Source organism: Canis lupus, chromosome 13 (genome assembly GCF_003254725.2).
Source record: "Canis lupus dingo isolate Sandy chromosome 13, ASM325472v2, whole genome shotgun sequence".
NCBI classification, from domain to species: domain Eukaryota; kingdom Metazoa; phylum Chordata; class Mammalia; order Carnivora; family Canidae; genus Canis; species Canis lupus.
Window position 1 is genome coordinate 2,166,440 of NC_064255.1, and position 7,528 is coordinate 2,173,967.

At 36.1% G+C, this 7,528-nt stretch overlaps 1 pseudogene; it reads left to right on the top strand.

Annotated features, from left to right (window-relative positions):
- The first annotated feature begins 750 nt into the window (after positions 1-750).
- On the top strand, positions 751-6,500 carry LOC125752375 (60S ribosomal protein L27a-like; annotated as a pseudogene).
- Positions 6,501-7,528: the final 1,028 nt, after the last annotated feature.

Sequence of the window (7,528 nt, forward strand, 5' to 3'; positions counted from 1 at the left end):
CTACCTTCAATGCTACCTAGCAGATAGTAAATTCCTGGGGATTGAAAGAGATCTGTCTTATTTACCTCCTACCCCCTACTGAGTGCATGCCACTCAGTGCATTTTTTTTCCAAAAGATATTTTTTATTTTATTTTTTAAAATTTATTTTTTATTGGTGTTCAATTTACCAACATACAGAATAACCCCCAGTGCCCGTCACCCATTCACCCCCCCCGCCCCCGCCCTCCGCCCTCCTCCCCTTCTACCACCCCTAGTTCGTTTGCATGTTTTTTTAAATATCTTCTCTGCATTGCAATCATTCCTCACTGTGCCCTGTTCACAGAAAAGATTCGTTTATCCTTGTTTCAGATAACCACATCAATAAGAGGTCAATTGTTTTGTCATCAAGTGTGGCTAACACTTAGTGAGTACTTAACTATGGGCCTCTAACAATACCCCTAAGAGATTGTTATTATTATTCCCAACAATCTAGGAAACTGAGACTTCCAGAGGTGAGATAATTTGCTCAAAGACAAACAGCTTCAAAGAGTTGAAGCCACAAGTTGATCCAGGTCTGATTCCAAAGCCTTTTGTGCTTTAACAACCATGCTATGTAAGCTTTCCCTCTAAAAATAATCTCATGAGATTTTAAAAACAACCCTAAAATCACAAAGACTGTAACTTGAACCCAAATTTGTAAGTTATAAGTTATTCAAATGTTTTGGCAATTTTATTTTTTGTAATAGCTTTATTGAAATGCAATTCATATATCATACAATTCACCTACCTACCTTTTTCCTCTGGGCCGCCAACATGCCATCCAGACTGAGGAAGACCGGAAACTTCGGGGCCACGTGAGCCATGGCCACGGCAGCATCGGCAAACACCGGAAGCACCCAGGAGGCCGGGGTAATGCTGGTGGCATGCATCATCACAGGATCAACTTCGACAAATATCACCCAGGTTACTTTGGAAAAGTCGGTATGAGACATTACCACTTAAAGAGGAACCAGAGCTTCTGCCCAACTGTCAACCTTGATAAACTGTGGACCTTAGTCAGTGAGCAGACACGGGTAAATGCTGCCAAAAACAAGACTGGAGCTGCTCCTATTATCGATGTGGTGCGATCAGGCTACTACAAAGTTTTGGGAAAGGGAAAGCTCCCCAAACAGCCTGTCATCGTGAAGGCCAAATTCTTCAGTAAAAGAGCTGAGGAGAAGATAAAGGGTGTGGGGGGCACCTGCCTTCTAGTAGCTTGAAGCCACATAGGGTGAGGTTCATTAAATGCTAACAAGTGCTTTTCTTAAAAAAAAAAAAAAAGAAAGAAAGAAAGAATCACCTACCTAAAGTATAACTTCCATGATTTTTAATATATTCAAAGTTGTGCAACTATCACCAAAATCAATTTTAGAACATTTTTATTACCTCAAAAAACCCCATACCCTTTGTTCTCCCCTATTCATCTCTTGCCTGCTAACCTACATTTTGCCTCTATGAATTTTCCTATTCTGGACATTTCACACAACTGAAATCATACATTGGGCTTTCATGACTGGTTTCCTTCACTCAGCATAACGTTTCTAAGTTTCATCCATATTGTGGCATGAATCAGTACTGCATTCCTTCTTATTGCTGAATAATATTCCATTGTGTGGATATATCACAGTTTGTTCATCATTGGGTTGTTTGACTTTTTGGCTATTATGAATAAGGCTTCTATGAACATCCATGTACAAGTTTTTGTGTGTATATATGTCTTCATTTCTCTTGAATATATACCTAGGAGTGGAATTGCTGGATCAAAAGGTAATCCTATGTTCATTTGGCAACTCTCTGTAGCTTTTTGAGGAACTGTCACAGTGTTTTCTATATTGGCTGAACCATTTTACATTACTACCAGCAGTGGGTTAAGAGTTCTGGTTTCATCACATTCTTACTAACATTTGTTACTATCTAACTTTTTTATTATAGCCATCCCACTGGGTATGAAATAATTATCTCCTGGTGGGATTGATTCACATTTCCCTGATGACTAGATTTTATTTATTTTTAAAATATTCTGTCTCTTACCCCCAAACTAGCTAGTGTTTCCAGAAATGACTTTTTTTTTCTACAACTACTCTGCATCATTGTTGAAAACTAATGCTGTCCAGAACCAAAAGTTTATAAGGGGAGTTATATCTGCATAAATGGAATTAAGTTTCTTTGTTTACTCTGTTCAGGACATATTGTTAGCAAATTTGAAAGATATGTTTGAGATGACCTTACTTAAAAATAGACTTTGTAGTATAACTGTGGTTCAATTTGGGGAACTCTGGAAAGTATCTCAGGCTCCCTGCAAAACAGCTAAAATTGTAATGAGAAGCCAACATAACCATGGGATAGAAATGATATCATGTTAAGCTGCTGTGGACAAAGAAAAATGATCAGGTTTCAGATATGAACCCTAAGCCAAATGTTTCAAGGGCTGACCTAAACCACAAAGATTAATTTGTATTAGGGCTACTCTGTAGCCTGTTCAGAAGGTGAAGCTGCAAGAATTTATTCAATGATTCTCCCAAATATTGCTGGAGAGATGTGTTAGAGAGAGAGAGAGAGAGAGAGAGTGTGTGTGTGTGTGTGTGTGTGTGTGTGTCAACATTCAAAAGCAAATGTCAGGCATCCTACCTGTTTAATGATTTAAAAGTACTAGTCGTTACTTGAGTTTGGTGTGGTAGGGTCCCATGTAAGCCTAGTTCTAAACTTTTCTGAATATGAGTAGGAATAGCACGAAAAGCTGAAATTTATATCATTGTGATTTTAATTTTTAATGGTAATGAGACTTTTCATATGGCCATGAGTCTGAATATACAAGTGGACAATGGCCAGACCATATGTGCCAACAGAATTCTGACTCAATTCTCTGCAGCAACCCATCTTGGAAACAGAACCACCATCTCTGCAGCCATAGCCCCAGAATGGTCAAGAATTGGTCAGTAACTGCCAGTTTTCTTATTTTTTCCCCCTATTTCCAATTAAGGACCAACTAGAGAAAGTCAAATATGCTTCCCAAACCAATCACATAGCATGCCCTCTAGATTCTAGTTAGCCTGCTTCCTGCTCCCCCATACCAACAACCTCCAATCGAAGCATACCTGAAGTCTTCCCCTTTATTCACTATACAGCCTCCCCTCCCCTCTTGCCTACCTTTGAATCTCTACCAAATGCAGATGATAGTGGCTGACTCCCTTGCTAAACAAGCTCTGAATAAATACCTTTTGCTTGTTCCTCTTTGAGTTCTTTTATTTCCACATAGCTAAAGCAGTTTTAATTTTTACACACAAATGAACCAGAATGACAGAACAATGCAGTGCAATGTTTTTCCTAGGAGCTGGATGGCAATTCAACATCTAATAATGTAGTATACCAACTGCCACTCCAGTCCCTACAGTAAGTGCCATTGTGGCAAGGAGATAAGAAACACAAGTTATAAAATTTATATGTTGTTTACTTCCATTCTCTTTTTGATAATAATTATCTTTCCTTTTTATGAAATTACATATCTAAATCAGATAACAACTACACACATTCATATCACATTTAACTAGAAAACATTTTTTTCTATTTCTTAACAGTTCATGATTTTTTGAAGAAGGAATATAATTAGTTTAATACATTCATTAGGCAATTTCTTAACTTATCCAAGATAACTACCATCTGGACCTGCTGGTTTAGATTTATTATAATTGTCAATATATTCCATTACATTACTTTTCTTCTTGCACAAACTGATGAGATAATTCAATTTTTAACCCTTCCCTACTTAAAGTTTTAAAACTCTGATATAGCTAGCTCTAGGATGTTGCAGTTTTTACAAACAGAGAATACAATTGACCCTTGAACAACATGGGGGTTGGAGCACCAACCCCCTGCACAGTTGAAAATCCACAGATAACTTTTGACTCCCCCAAAACTTAACTACTAATAGCCTATTGTTGACCAGAACCTTACCAATAATATTAACAGTCAAATGACACATATTTTGTAGGTTATATGCATTACATACTATATTCTTACAATGACCTAAGCTAGGGAAAAGAAAATATTGAAAAAATCATAAAGAAATACACTGACAATACTGCATCAAAAAAAAAAATCCACATATAAGTGAACCCACCCAGTTCAAACCCATTGTTAAAGGGTCAACTGTATTTGAAAATTGCTAAGAAAGTAGATCTTAAATGTTCTAATCACAGAAAAACTGGTAATTATGTGATGGGGTGGAGGTTTTAGCTAATACTGTGGTGATGATCACTGTGCAATATAGAAGTGTATCAAATCAATGGTATACAACTTAAATGTATACAATGCTCTTTGTCAATTATATCTCAAGCTGGAAAAAAGGCTTCAATTTAATATATGGGCAATGACTTGAATATATATTTCCCTCTTTTGAATACCAACACAAAAATATCTTTGCTGTCCTTGCACATAAAAATTCAAATGTCATCTTGTTTACTTTCTGCATGTAGTTTTTTACCACTTAATTCTAAAGTGATGTATATTTCATGTCTAAAGGCCAATATCCTCTGCCCCTAAACACCTAATGTGTATATACACATATACATACTTATATATCTTATCATTCAGCATATTATTACCATATGGTTCATTATCATATCATGTGACAATCATTAATTAAGCAATTCAATTAATATTTGCTCTATCACCTGTCATGGATAAGCCATTCTGCTAAAGGAGCTAGAGAGGTAAGTAAAACAGTTCTGCTCTTAAGGAACTTACTAATGGTGAAAGACTTCAAGAATTTATTTATTTATTTATTTTTAAGATTACAAGAATTTAATATAAGACATGCCAGAGTCAGCACAAGAAAAGTATAAACACTAGATTCAAAGAAGGTAAAAATTTCATCTTTTGCTGAGATAGTCAAAAACGATTCATGGAAAGAAACTAAGGATTAGCTTGGTTTGATGGGATTTAGTACAGCAAAAGAGAGAGGGGAAGTGGGAAAAAGCAGAAGGGAAATTTAGGAAACAGGAGTCTAGTTTGGCTGGAACAAAGTATACAGCATGGAATGGTGAGAGAGATTGCTAGAAAGTTAAGACCATTAGGAGATCCTAAATTCAGCTACATTTTTAATAGGAAGCAACATAATTGAAGCCACATTTTAGTACAAATAACCTGGCAGTGGCTATTTAGGACAGATTTAGATGGGGAGAAAGTAAAAGCAAAGAGACCTGTTAGGAAGCATTTACAGAATCTAGGCAAGCTGTGATTAGGACCTGAACCAAGCAAGCACCACCTTTCTGCAGAAATGAGAATGCCAGAAGGAAATAATTGGTAGCACACCACCACTGTTCAAAACCAGAACTCACCTCCATGGTTCTACTGCTCCTTCCACTCTGGCTCCACTGTCCATGATGAGGGAGCCAGGAGGGCAGAGCTGTTGGGCAAGTAAATACAGATGGCCAAGGCACAGACAGCCGCCAACAAGGTGTTCAGTTAAAAGTCATCTCAGAAAACAGAGCAATCTTGCAAGCCAGCTAAAATACTTTAATTAGCAACTCTTAGTAATAACTATTACCTAAATTTATTCTGTATGCATTTTTAAAATTAAGTCAAGGAACATTTCCCCTATCTGGCAATGTCACAGTGCATCAATGTCAAATTAATAAAAGTTAAATTAACTTTTTTGAAGGAGTGCTCGCTTCTGCAGCACAATAGAACTTTTTTGAAGGAAAGCTAAAATCACCATAAATGAGCCTTTAGTGCCCCCTTGTGGAAGGTTTAGTGTGAGCTTTGAAATATTTACCTTCCACACGGAAGCAGTAATGGGTTATTTCCATCTTTTAAGATGTTTAAACTACTATTTGTATATGTTATACTACTTCTAAGAGACATAATTTAAAACAAGGCCACATAAATAATTCAAACAGGAAACAGAGACTAAATGTTGAAAATGTTCGGCAAATTTTTGTCATAAATTTATGAGTTTTGTTTCGTGAATCATAAATTAAGCAAAGGTAATGGAAAAACTTAGCTTTACACAGTGCTAAGTAGTATGAAAACTATCTTCTCAATAGCACTTCTACCCTAAAATTATTGCTAACAAATCCTTAAGACTTCATTAAGTATTTAAATACCTGGAATAATTGTAAACGTCTATATTTGTGTCTGGAAAAATGCTAGTATAAAATGATCAGGTAATTTTTAAAGTATTGTTTCTCTTTATATCACTTATCACAAATTTCTGACCATTTATCTTCCAAACTAGGGGATAAGAAATAAGAAATTCCTGTCTTTCCTAGAGGCAAGTAGAAGTCAAAAGAAAGAATATTTCTATCCATTAACTAGCAAGGCTATCAAAAATAGAAAGGTTCTTATCCTAGATCAGTAGAAGGTAAACTGTTGGTTTTCCCCGTATTTAACACTCATTCTTTCTCTTATGTATTTTTTTTCTCTTATGTCTTTATTAAACAATGGGAAAAAATATAAAAATAAAGTGTCAAATTTAATCATCCCTATTGTATTGGAATCTTCTTGGGAACATGGAGATCTATCAATAACTGGTGGATTTTTTATGTCACTCAATAATCAAAATCTGTAAGAATGTAGTGATTACTAGAATGTGTTAATACTTATTCTTGTTTTCATGCCTTGTGTCTTTAAGTTACAAAGACCTTGGCACTGAAGCAGGAGCCTTTCTCTGGAACTGAGTTCTCAGATAATAGTATATTCATGCAATCCACTATTTTTCAAATTATAAATTTGTGAGGAACTACAAGCTAAGGAACTACTTTAGGGAAGAACTGTTTTAAGTTAGAATTTTTTCCCTAGCATACCAATAGATTTTTCTTTAATGGTAAAACAATCTTCCATTTAAGACATGGTAATTATATGCATATTGAATTTATCAAGGGAGATTCTGCAGAGTTTTGTCATGTACAAATGGCAGACTACCTCTGGTGAAATCTTGGATCCCCCACTTGCTATCTGTGTGGTCTTAGATTATTTAACCTGATTCTTGGCTTCCTGATAAATAAAAGGAATAGGGTAATAACTGCCTTACAGAATTAATGTGAGGAATAAATGAGTTAACACATATAAGGGATTTAGAACACTGCCAACACAGAGTAAACATTCAACTTATGATTGGTTGAATTTTTTTCAAGCAGACACTTTTTACAAGAAAATTGGAGGTTGGCTTTATAGTGTCATTCAGCATAATGCTAAGGACATTAAGATCATATATTATCCCCACAAATGGTATTTTGTTTCATCCTATTCATATTTAGCCAAATGAGCAGCAGTACAGATTAGTGTAACAGAGTTTCAACAGTGATCAATTCTTTTATTTTTTTATTTTTTTTTTTATTTACGATAGTCACAGAGAGAGAGAGAGAGAGAGACAGAGACAGAGACATGGGCAGAGGGAGAAGCAGGCTCCATGCACCGGGAGCCCGACGTGGGATTCGATCCCCGGTCTCCAGGATCGCGTCCTGAGCCAAAGGCAGGAGCCAAACCGCGGTGCCACCCAGGGATCCCCCA